At 49.6% G+C, this 13,194-nt stretch overlaps 1 pseudogene; it reads right to left on the reverse strand.

Moving 5' to 3' along the window:
- Window positions 1-6,146: 6,146 nt before the first annotated feature.
- On the reverse strand, window positions 6,147-6,773 carry LOC100963424 (annotated as a pseudogene).
- Between the last annotated feature and the right edge of the window lie 6,421 nt (window positions 6,774-13,194).

The raw sequence follows: 13,194 nt of genomic DNA on the forward strand, positions 1-13,194 counted from the left end.
TGCGTATGTGGGTTTATTTGATATGCGTGTATGTGTATGTGGGTTTATTTGATATGCGTGTACGCGTATGTGGGTTTATTTGATATGCGTGTATGTGTATGTGGGTTTATTTGATATGCGTGTATGTGTATGTGGGTTTATTTGATATGTGTGTACGTGTATGCCTGTGTGCATGATGTGTATGCACATATGTGTGTCAGTTGGCTCCATCTGTCCACTGCAAGGAAGAAAAGACACCTCAGTAGCAGTGAGCACACCTAGTACCCCTATCTTGGCCTCTAATTCCATTAGAACAAATAAGAATCCCTCTGAGAAACGGCTCACTCCAGAGCTGGGCAAGGTGTGCTCAAAAGAGCCCCAAACATCTTCCTATGTCCAATACCAAGGAAGTGTTCAGAAATGATGAGGCTTATCAAGAGGGCCTTTTAATGGGTGAAATGTGAGAACCAAAAATTACATAAAGGAATGAATTATGAGCCATTAAAAAGGGAAATCCTGAGTCCATACTACCAATACTACCAATAAATAGGTACTGAGATTAGTAAATGAGGGAGAAGGAAGAGCTTTGCCAATCCAAGTGCTGTTGTAGAGGAAGTGGAGAGCTCAGAATCTCCAAGGTAGGAGATCACCAGGCAAGAAAGATGCAAGAGTCATGGGTGGGTGCTGATTCCAGGAGGAATGTTTGCTTTATCTTCATGTCTGCCCAGAGCCTGGTTATTAGTTGTAAGTGAGCCCAAAGAATAATTATATGGTAGAAAATTGGACAACAACTCAATCAGAATTGACACCACCAGTGGGGACCGGATAAATCTAAGCGTGTGTAGATGTGACATTCTGCAGTCGTCCAGCTGAGATGGCAGAACTCAGATCCAATCACAAGGAAACAGCAGGCCAAGCCACACTGAGAAATGTCTTATTAAAAATGGGAGGAGGGTTTGTATTCATCAAAAATGTCTATGCCATAAAAGACAGAGATTCTAAAAATTCTCCAAATTGAAGAAATCCAAGAAATGAGGCAATGAATGAAATCTGTACCCCTAGGCTTATGAGTGTTCAAAAAGACATTATTGGATCAATCAACAAAACTGGATGGGGCAAAAGATTGATAAAGTACTATGTGACTGGTGTTAATTTCCTACCCTAATCACAGTACTGTGTTTCTATGAGAAAATCTCAGTTTTACTAGAAATATACACTGAAGGGACAAGAGGTGGTGTGCACCACCCCAGTGAATTAAGAGATGGTAAGCAAGATATGAGAGAAATGTAATGGGAGGTGGATCTAGGGAATAAGTACTACAGGTGCTTTTCACACTATTTCTATTTTTGCAACTTTTCTGTAAATTTGAAATTGTTTCCAAATAAAAGCATAAATATGTGAGTGGTGTAATAAGTAGGTGAACATATTTAGAATAACAGTGATGCTATTTGTGGAAGAAGGGGAACAGATATGTCATAATTAATATTTCTGTAATTTTTTGATTGGTTTTAAAATCTGAGCATAAGGCATAGTAGCTATAATAATTGTCCTCTCCGGCTCGGCGCCTGTGGCTCAAGCGGCTAAGGCACCAGCCACATACACCTAAGGTGGCGGGTTCGAATCCCCAGCCTGGGCCCGCCAAACAACAATGATGGCTGCAACCAAAAAATGGCCGGGCGTTGTGGTGGGCGCCTGTAGTCCCAGCTACTTGGGAGGCTGAGGCAGGAGACTCGCTTGAGCCCAGGAGTTGGAGGTTACTGTGAGTGTGATGCCATGGCACTCTACCCAGGGGGATAGCTTGAGGCTCTGTCTCAAAAAAAAAAAAAATAAAAAATAATTGTCCTCTCCAAAAAACAAAACAAAACCTTAAAACTTAAAAGCCAACTACTGATTATCTACATCATATTATTTGACCTCATTTTTCTCAGGGCACTTGGGGGATGGAGGATTACTCTTAGATAATCTGATGATCCTTCCGTCTCTAAAAAGTCAATGATTAGATTCTGAATCTTTATTTTGAGATCTAACACATTCACAAGTGTAGTAAGTTACTTTTAGACTCTCTGTGTCTCCTATACTAATTGGAAAATAATTTTCCAGAACTCAGAAATTCTTTTAGGTGCAGAAATGATTTTTTTTAGCTGGTCAATGTAATGGGTGTCTTAGTCCATTTATGCAGCTATAACAGAAAACCCGAGAATGGGTAATTTATGAAGTACAGAAATGTATTTCTCACTGTTCTGGAGACTGGGAAATCCAAGAACCAGGTGTCACCATTCTTGCTCCGTATCACATGGTAGAAGCTGAAAGTGTGAATTCTCTCCCATAAGCCTTTCTTAGAGCCCCACCATTCCACTCATGAGGGTGGGGCCCTCAGGACCTAAACACCAGCCATTTCGCTCCACCTCCCAACCCTGTGGCATCATGGAGCAGGTGTGCAACACATGAGGTGTGGGGTACATTCAGACCATAGAATGGGGGCAATGCCAATGTCTCTAACGATGGTGTTTATAAGGTAGTCTTCTCTGCCGAGGTAAGCCACTTTGGTGTTGTCATTTCTCTGCTCTCTTCCTTAGAAGTGGTCAGAATTAATACTCCATTTATCTGAAGATCTCATTTCTTTTCAGGATGAGAAGAACCTAAAAACACTCTTATAAGAGAATGAAAAATGAAAAGGTCTGGCTGTGGGAAGCAGCTTTCACAGGACAGCTGTGCTGCCTAGCAGTCAGGAGAAGTGCTGGAGTCTCACCTGAGCTCTACGTATTCTGAAGAAACTTCTCCAGGTCTTAGGTCGTCACCGTACAAGGGCAGAGGGGCAGCCGCTTTGGGCATGCAGAAGCCAGCAGTGTCCATTTACAGTGGTCGCCTGGCATGGACACTGTCAGAGAAGCACCCTCGGAGAACACTATCATGTTTCTAGCTCGTGTGACTAATTCATTACCCTTTCCACAGCTTAGATGAGGCAGCCTTTATGCCCACACAATGGCCTGTGATTTGTCTGTAACCTTCATATGGGGAGGGGTGGCCAGAATAAAGGAAAAGAGTGCTCCCTGTAAAGTACCAAGGGCTCCCAGCTCACACATCTGTCTCTTGTGAGTCTTCAGCTAATCTCCTTCTGCCTTGACCCTTAAACTCGGTTTGAGTTGACAACACAAGAGTTTCTGGAGGTACAGGACGGTGACAGATCGTAAACTGAAATCCTACCACCGAAGTGTGCCCAGCTGAGAGGGTTGGTGTGAAGTAGCTGGTCTGTCCCCTTGCTGTTCCCAGCCCTGTAATCCTTACTTCCAAGCCCTCCTTGAGAAGACAGGCAGTTGCGAGTGCCTTCTGGAAGTGTCTCCCTCTGCTGCACCCCACGTCTGTCTCCAGGCGCCCAGCTCTTTTCCTCCACCTCGTGCCCTCAGTAGCCTCTTCCCCCTCCCCCTTCTGCCTTGCACTCCACCTCCTTTCCACCCACTCACAGCTTTTCTCACTCAAACCTGCAGGACACATTTTTGTCTCTTAAAGCTCTTCAAGCCTGTGGGACACAGGTCCAACTCTTCAGCACGGCCTAAAGGCTGCCATCATCTCACCATCCAGTCTCAAGGCCCTACATTCTAAACCATCCCGCACTCTCACACCAGGCACTGCTGCTGGAGCTCCCACCAGGCCTGCAAGCCCCAGCCCAGGTGGCAGTACCCCTGGAGCTTCTTCCCAGCCCTCCCCTTGGCATGTGCCCCCATGGCTCCCTTGATGCCTGGCTCAGCACCCTGGCCCTTGGGCCTGGTCTGCTTGCCTGCCCCTGGACAGCCTTAGAAGCAAGCTCAGCACTCTGTCCCCAGATCCCTAGAGCTCAGTGATTCCTGAAGGACTAAAATGTCTGACTCATAATTTTGGGGCCCCAAAGCTTCAGAAACTGGAATATTTCCCTGCTGGAGGAGAAGGGACCAGAATACCCAGGAACAGGACTGAAGGGGAGGGGTAGGTAGCCTCGAGGACACAAGTCAGCCCACAGGTTCCTTTTAATTCCAGGGTGGCCAAGGGCTGGGCATGGCCCTTGGTGCCTGTGACAGGTTTAAAGCTTGGGGAAAAGGGGGAAAGAAGACGACTAGGAAGTTAAACAAATGAAAAAGGGGCAGAAAAAGGATTGAATAAGAAAACGTGCAGGGTGGAGGGAACATCACTGCATTTCTCAGGAATCACCCGAAGACCTGACAGTGGTCTTGGGCAGAGGAGTACATATATGTGTGTGTGTGTGTATATATATATCTTTTCATTTGGAGATAACTGTAGCAGAGAAAAGGCCTTTGCCTCTCTCCAAGTTCACCTTCTTATATTTACCAACAAATAATGAGACATTTCTGGAAAGTGTTGAGAGGTAAAGAACTTCCTAAGAGGGTAAGTCATTTTTACCCAATTACAAGAGAATCAAAACCCCCATCATTAAGAAGCTGACATTTTAAGAGGAGAGACTGAACAGACAAAGCAGCCGTCAGGAAGGCACAGAGGAAAATAAGACAAGGGGTTAGCAAGTGCCCAGGGACATGGTGCAGTTGGGTAGGGCAGACTCCGGAGGCTCCTTAAAAAGAGGCCCAAAGAGGGGTGTGAAGGAGGAAGAGAGCGAGCCTGGCAAATAGGGCGGCCAGCAGAGAGTTTCTGGAGAGCAATCACAGCTGCAGGGGCTGAGCTGGGAGGGGTTCTAGAGCAGCCTGTGGTGGAGAACAGAGAGATGAGGTGTGTGCACGGGGAGGCTGCGAGAAGATGCAATGGTGGGAACGCAGACACCACTGCCTGAGGTTTCTCCTTACTGCGAACGGTGGGAAGGGTAGGTTTGTAATGGGGCGGCAGCTGGATGTGGTTCCAGATGCCTTCTAGACACCCACTTGGAGCTGGTAGCTTGCTGGTGGAATCCAGTCTAGGGGAGAGGACTGGGCTGAACATAGAAATTAACAGTCATCAGTGTTCAGACAATTTAAACTGTAAGGCTGAACGGGGTTGACCCAGGGACAGGTGGTGATGGGAAGTGAAAAATTCCATGGATGAGCCCTGGGCACTCCAACGTGGAGAGGTCGGGAGATGGAGAGTTCAGCAAATGTGACCAAGAGGGAGTGGCCCCAAAGTAGGACAGAACCCAGGACAGTATAGTGTCTTGAAGGGCAAAGGTTGGTCTGCGGAGGAGGAATGAGGAGCTCTGTCCACTGGGTCAGTAGGGACCCCTGGCCTGAGTGGTGACCTCCGTAGGGCAGAGACTTTGCAGAGCAGTGCAAGTGGAAGCCTCAGGCGTGTGCTTTGGAGCCAGAGAGAGGAGAGAAACCAGAGCCTGTCTAAGGCAACTGTTGCAAACTTTGTTGCAAAGGGAAACAGAACAGCTGGGTGGTGAACAGGAAGAAAGTGGATTCAAGAGGTTTTTATGTTTTTTTCCACGGGAGAAATGATTGTCTCTGTGTGTGTGTGCCCCCCACCCCCCTTGATGAGGAGGACCCAGTAGAAGCCAGGCAATCCCGGGGGCCTCCATGCTGTAGCACAAGTGGCTGGATCCGGGAAAGGCCGAGGGAATGGCACCTCCTTCCAACCTTCTCACACAGGCTGAGCCAGGCAGGGCAGGCAGCGCGATTGTCATCACCTGCCCTAGTCGGAGCGCAGGTCTTGATGTGGCAAATGTTCTTGGGTTCATTTCCGCGACATTAGCGGATGAAGCCTGCGGACGCATTAGTAAAGCGTGCGGGGAGCCTGGCGCCTCAGAACTCAGTCCTGTGAGCTCTTGCTGGAGCCGCGGGAGCGGCGCCCAGCCGAGCTGCGCAGCCTTCTCCCCGAGTCCTGCGTGGGCCGCGCCATCCGGCCGAGCTGCGCTGCAGAGCGCAAACCCACGATTCCTGGCGAGCTGGGCTCGGGTGGGAAACAGCGCCGCAGTCCCCCGCGCTCTCCCTCTGCGCTCCCCCCAAGGCAGCGCACCCCTGGGTGCTCAGGAAGGTGGGATGCTTGGTCCTGGGCCTCCAGGGGTACGCCGGGGGAGGCGACACCATTGGCTTCAGCTGCTGCCCTTCCTGTCGCTACCCTCCGGGCTGTGGGCTGCAGGCTGCGGTTTGGCTCTGGTCCCAGTCCCCACCCGCACTCTCAGTGCCTGCAAATTCCTTTCCAACGTCATAAGGCTTAGGAAAGACCTCCGCTGTCTTGGGAGAAGGGAGAGGTCAGGCCTTCGGCATCTTTAATGTGGTCGTTTGGAGTCCCCGCACTCGCACCCTGGCCAGGCGGCTTTCCTGGCACGCAAGGAGCGCCCCCCGCGCCGTGGCGCCCTAACGGACTTGGTGGTCCCGGTGCCGGCATCCATCCATTCATTGCGACTCGGGAGCCGAGGCCCTAAGACTCCAGCCGAATCTGTGAATGGGAAGAGGAAAGAGAATCAACGTCTGTTTCCACACCCTGTTTCCCCGCCCCCTGCCTCCCTCCCGGCAGTGCAGCCCGACACGCCGTGACAAGGGGCGGGAGCGGGGAGGGGGGCGCTGCGGGGGCTTGCGAGAGGGCTGGCGAGTCTGGCTGGAGACTGCACTATTTATATTCTCCAGCGCTGCAGGACAAAGAGGGCAGAGCAGAGTTACCTCCTCCCGTAGCCCCAGCACCTCCCCGGCCCCCTCCCTCAATGGCTTTGATTTCATTACCGCCCCCCCGGGGGCGGGCTGGCAGGTGCGGGGGTGGGAGCTGGCTCCACTGAGCAGCCTTGCCAAAGGTCCGGCTGCTGACGTCCGAGCACCCGCTCCTGTCAATGAACGGCAGCGGCTGCCTGGGGACGGCGCTGGCAACGAGGCTACAGACGTCATCGCCTCCTGTTGGACGCGGGGGGGTGTCCGAGAGGCAGCGCCGGCTTAAAGGGAAACTCTCTAAGTTCCAGGCAGCCAGGGAGAGTCGTTCCTGAGAGCACATGCATTCCGAATGTCAAGTGTACGCACACACACACACACACACATACGCGGGCGCGCACGCACAGCACACACACACCGCACACACACACCGCGCACACACACCGCACACACACACCGCACACACACACCGCGCACACGCTCTCTCATAGGAGTGTGAACCCAAAGTTGCTGCCGCGGGGAGCTGGAGCTGAATGGACCGGTCTTCACTGGCGCCTGGAGCGCGCTCAGTGCAGCTTTCCAGAGACTCCCAAATGGAAACGAGGGACAGAGGGACGTGACACCCCCTTTAGAGTTCTCTCCCCTTTTGCGAAACCATCAGCGTGAAACCCAGGGGGACTGACGCCTTTTGAAAGTGCCCCCTGCACGGAGCAGATGCAGCCTTGCGGACAGGTCCGGAACTTGGGCCACCGGCTCACTCGGCAACTTGTTTGGCGCAGGTCTCCGCGGAGCCCGGACGCTCGGCTCTTTGCGGTTCTCCTCTGCATCTCCTGATTTGTGAACTGGAGATGAAGCGGAAAGCAGCAGATTTGCGCTTCGGTGTAGTTTGGTGGGTAAGTTTCAGTTCCTTTACCGGTTACTTAACCCTTGACAGTCTGGGAAAACTTAATTCCAACATTTTTCCTACTTTGTTTTTTAACTTCTCATCATTTCCCTCCATTCTTTTTGGCAATAAGAACATGAATGTACCTGTGTGTGTGAGAGATGTGGTGTTTGTGGACATGACAGTTTCGGGGAAGGGCTGATGAGTGGAAACCAGAGAGACACTGGAGTTTATAAAGCCAGAAAACTCAAGGGTTTGCAGCGGAGCAGAGAGACTGCAGCCAACCCCAGTGCCAAGCGACAGCTTCAGGGCTAAGGCTAGATCTGAGTTTTTGAGCTCCAAGTTCTCAGCGAGGGCTGCGCGCCAGCGGCAAACCGCAGAGGCTGCCGCGCCAGACCCGCAGGTGCCTCCAAAGGCGTCCTGGGGAAGGGCCGGTGTGCACCGTAACTTCCTCCCTCTGTTCTCGGGGGCACAGGGCCCCCTCTTCTTTTCAGTCCTTCCTCTGCCGACATTGTCCTCTGACCCCCCCCCCTTTTGCTAAAGACCCTATGATGTCATAGGGAGGAGGGGTCCGGGTCCCTAGCACCTGAAGGCATCGCTGAGCTGCATTCTGCAGCCCCTTGTTTTCTTCATTCCACCCAATTTCCCTTGCAACTCCCTGAAAACAAATCCCCACCAAACACCGCAAACACGGCTTCCCCCTCCCCCAGCCAGAAGACACCACTCCTTCAGAGCTAAGCAGGGCAGGAGTCCTCACAGACGCATCCCACCAAGACCCCTCCGAGATTAGGAAGAAGCCAGCTGAGGTGCCCAAGGAGCCTCTCCCTCTGGGTTTCAGTCTCTCCTCCCCTCTCAGCTTACCCTCCTAGTAGAAGGAAAAGAGGAAGGAGGAAGGAGAGAGAGAGAGGGAGAGGGAGAGAGAGAGAGAGAGGGAGAGGGAGAGAGAGAGAGGGAGAGAGAGAGGCAACCCGATCACACAGGCTCCTAGACGTGGGGCTGCACTGATGCACCTGGCCAGGGGGTTTCTGCGCTGAGCCCCTGCTTCCTCTGCCTTTCCTGTACCCCCCTCCCCCCGCCCCCTAGTCCCTTTTCCAATTTAAGCAGAATTTTTTCCACCTCCCTTTCTGGCTTCTTCTCCCCACCCCTTTTGTCGCCACCTAACCCCACCTTCACTCTCCTCTGCAAGGGGGGAGGGTTGGGGGTGGGGTAAGAAAACCCCCAAAGCCCCAGCCCTGGGCAGAGATGTCGAAGAAACGCAAAGCCCTCGAGGGTGGAGGAGGTGGCGGATCTCGGCTCCCAGAGGAGGAACACACTGCCTGGTTTGGGGACAGCAGCGAGGAGCAAGGTAGGGGCGGGGAGGGGGAGGAGAGAGGAGAAGCAGGCAGGCAGGGAGCGTCTGGGAGTTGAGAGCCGTCCACAGGATGGCCCAGCCAGGCTTCCTCAGAGCTGCTGGAGCAGGGCGACCCAGTAGACGGCTCTCCCCTAAATGGGATATTGTCTGTTTCTTCCGAAAATTGGGAGTGGGTCAGAAATGAGCAAATGAGGCAGATGTTGGAGACCCAGATTTGTATGGACCTAAAGCTGAGAGGGAGGACGGGAGGGTGGGGAGGCTTGGGAGAGGTGGCAGGAGGAGGCCAGGAGGCATGGACCAGGGACTGCTGGCCATGTCCCCTCCCTGGCTGCCTGCTGTTGTGTGCATTGGTGTGGACAAGCCTGCCACGGAGGCTCAGCCTGTGCTCCTGTCTGCCTGCAGGACACCTGCGTGGGGAGGGTGGAGGGGCCAGGGCTGTTCCCCTAGTGTTTGCTGTTGATGAGGGACAGCAGGGGGGGCCTTTCCTTCCTCCATGCTGCTCCAATCCGGGGATGCTCAGGGTCACGTCATGTGGAATCTTCATCCCCTGCACAGGCAGGGCCTTCTGCATCCTCCTGAAGTTGGAGGTGAGGCTTGATGCTAAGGGTGCGATGTGCCGTGATTTCAAGGAGAGACGTGGTGCTGGAAGCAGTTGGGTGCTTCTCTGCCTGCAGTAACACCAAAGAAAAAGTGGAGATGAAGATTTCCTGAGGAAACAAAGTGATACTTGGGTATCTGATTTCCACATAAAAGAAACCCAGGCAGACACCTTTTATTTCACTCAAAGCACTCTGGATTTGGTTAAAAGTAGGCCCACATGAACTAGTCAAGCTTTTTATGGGCTGTAGATAAAATACAAAGGAAAAATGAACCAGATGGGGATGTTTTGTTGTTGGTTAAACTGTGGGAAATTTGGTGGAAAGACATGTAGGCGGGTAATCTGACTCGGCAGGTAGGGAGGGGAGCTGTTTGTATGGCTGGTGTCCTTTTTGCAGCCCCACCTTGTGGCCTGGGTTTGGGTCAGGTGCTGATGCGAGTAGAGCCTCAGGAGACATGAGCTCCTGTCTCCAAAATGGGATCAATGGCTCTTCTCCTTTGACGTCACAAGAAACACAAAGTCACAAAAGTCCTCCCTGCACAGAAAACATGAATCTCTGTGTGCACTCAAAACATTTTGCATGGATTTGGTGCGTTTTAAATCAAAGCCCTGGTTTTGGTTACCCCTGGACAGTGAACTCTGAGAACAGTGCTGCTGCTGACCTCGAGAGAGGTGGTATTTTAGTGACTGCCCATGTTTTGACTTTATTTGCTTAATTATGACTTCAGAGCAAAAGTCAGGCCATTTCTTTTTTCTTTTTTTTCTTTTTCTTTCTTTTGCAGTTTTTGGCTGGGGCTGGGTTTGAACCCACCACCTCCAGCATATGGGGCCAGCACCCTACCCCTTTGAGCCATAGACGCCACCCCAAAGTCATGGCATTTCTTAAGTTAATTTTACTGAAGAAATGGTGGTGTTTACTAAGGAGTTTAAATATTGGCAATGTCTTTTTTTTTGTTTGGTTGGGATTTTTCCATATTGGGGGGGAATAACTTGATGTCACCAGGACTGCCTGGCGAGTTTATCCGTTCTCCACGCAGCGTGTAACTCTAACCTCAGAGAGCTCTGTCAAAGTACCTCCCATGTTCTTCCAACTAAGAACTGATGCCGTCTAGGGAAACAGAAGTCATTATTATGGCAAATAATAATAATAATAACTTGGAAAAAGTTTGCAATGTTTTTAATAATTAAAAAATACATAGCTGCCAGTTATAAAGAAGAAATAAGAATTGTAATTTAGCAAACATTTTTCATTATTTTTGTGGAAATATTTAGTGTTAGAATTTTAAAAAGAAGTTAAGCTATGGAGGGTCTGTACTACCAGGAGCAAATCATTTCTCCATCCTCCAGGTAATAGGAATCTGTAGAGAATATTTTACAAGTTAGAATAGGCAATACCTATATTCGTATTATTCAGAGGTTATCATAATTTTGAAATGATTTATTATACAAATTACTTCTTCTTTTAGAGTTTAAAAATGTCTGAAGATTTTACTGTATGCTTTGTATTTGGCAAATAGAAATATGTATCTGCAGAAACCATTAAGGGTGTGAACATTTAACTGCTACATTGTTATGAATTATTTCTCTGGGAAGTGGGAGCGCTGGCCCCGTCTAAAGTTGTGGAAGTGCATCTGTGTGCATACGGCACCTGCTGTGGTGTCCGCCACAGGAACATGTGACAGAGCTCGCTTTGACAATGGGAGATGGAGAGGCCAAGTGGACACTGGTGTTAAACAGCTGGTTACGACGCATGCCCCACACCCATACTTAAGAAACTGCGTTTCCTCTATCTCTCAAGCTTAATATTACTGTTATTTTTTTGTTTGTTTTTACCTCTGGGCCTCTAAGCCAGATTTGACAGTATGCACACTGAGGAACAGAGTGAAGTCTATGGTATATCCATCAGTCTTATTGACTCTGAATACTAAAGGGTCTTCTTTTAAGTTGCAACAACCTGGAAGGCCCACGTGTTTGCTCATCACAGTCATTGAGAGCACATGATGGCATGTGTTAAATTAAGGCTGTTGGAAGTTACATTTCAGTGGTAGTCAGACCACTTGTCAGCATGTTGGTTTGACCTAAGGTTTTGAGTAGCTGATAGGCACGTAGGCTGCCTGGAGAGGAGTGAACATAAAAACTGAAGCCCACTGCCCTAGGCTTAGCCTTCTACTGCCGATCTCCATCTGGGTGTGTATGGTCCCGGGCCACAGCTGGTTGCTGTTCATTTCAGGCCCTGTGCCCACATTTCTTGCTTGCCATGTTTTAAGAACTCCTGTCTTATCAATAGTTTGTCTTCAGAAGATTCCTTGTGGGCATCAGGGGAGGATAGCCAATGGGTCACAGAGCGTGCTTGGATGATTTTGGTTTTCTCATTGACCTTAGTAGACACATCCTCCTTTATTTAGCTGGGGAAAAGGAAAAGAGGAGTGAATTGTCCTGGCTTTGACTGAACACGTCTTTGGATGTCCATTGAAGTTGTTGACATGTGTGGACGTGTGTATTCGTGTGTATGTCTGTAAACTGTGACGGGAATATGGGAGTCCCAGCAGGCTCCATGTCCAGCATGTGTGAGGACTATACTGATGGAAGATACTTAGTATTTACATAAAAGGTTAAACTTATAAAGACTTTTCCTTTGCAACTTAGAGAAATTTGGTGTGCAGATGGGCAATGCCAGCTGCAATTTTTGTTTTTGTTTTGTTTCTACTTTTCATCATTGTTTTGAGCTTAGACATAAGAGTATATTCTGATGTTCAGTTAACTATAAAGACATGTTGGATATTTGGGATATGTGGAAAGCTGTATGGGAGGGATGTGTGATGAAAACACTGAATAATTGTATTTATTGACCTGGTAACATAAGAAAGTACTTTTCATTTTTTCTGTTTTCTTCATATTCTTTTTATCAGTCTCTTTTCAATGAATTATTTACTTAAAATCTTTGCTTTAATCACAAGGCGTCTCATTAGTTACTCTATATGGAGTGATATTAAGCCTGTTTCCTCAGGTCATCAGAAACCTGTTCTCTCAGCCCTGCCGGCTTCCTGGAATCTCCCTCCATTCTCCCTCCCGCTCTGGCTCCAGTCGGTTTCCATTGCTTGGTCTTTCTTTAACCACCATTTCTCTGAAGATGGTTTTAGGATGGTAAATAATGTCAGTTGTATATTATTACATTAAATTGATCTCATAAGTGTTTTTTTTTTTTTTTTTGAGACAGAGCCTCAAGCTGTCCCCCTGGGCAGAGTGCCGTGGCATTACAGCTCACAGCAACCTCCAACTCCTGGGCTCAAGCAAGTCTCCTGCCTCCGCCTCCCAAGTAGCTGGGACCACAGGCGCCCGCCACAATGCCTGGCCATTTTTTGGTTGCAGCCATCGTTGTTTGGCGGGTCCGGGCTGGGGATTCGAACCCGCCACCTTAGGTGTACGTGGCTGGCGACTTACACGGTTGAGCTATAGGCGCCGAGCCTCTCATAAGTGTTTTAAAAAATAAGTAGTTTGTATTTTTGATGAAATTGGTTAAGATCCTCTCTGGCCTGGTTTTCTGAGTTCTTGGCCTGATAGTGTTTCAAGTCACCTACAGGACAGCCTCTGGCACTGAATGAATCTAGGGGCGGTTTGGACGTGACTGGCTCATAGTTTGCATTTCTTGAATTTCTCAAGCCACAGCGAAGCCATCTATGGGTAGCTATTACATTATCTGGTGCATCAATGACTAAAGTCTGCATGACTTGGTTTCCTATAACTGAGTGCCACTCTGACACCAGAATGGCGCTGGAGTGCTGTGGCTTTCCTAGTTACTGATGGGTGGTTGGCTTTGGGAGAACCTGGA

This window comes from Otolemur garnettii, unplaced genomic scaffold (genome assembly GCF_000181295.1).
Source record: "Otolemur garnettii isolate 467f Iridium unplaced genomic scaffold, OtoGar3 scaffold00056, whole genome shotgun sequence".
NCBI classification, from domain to species: Eukaryota; Metazoa; Chordata; class Mammalia; order Primates; family Galagidae; genus Otolemur; species Otolemur garnettii.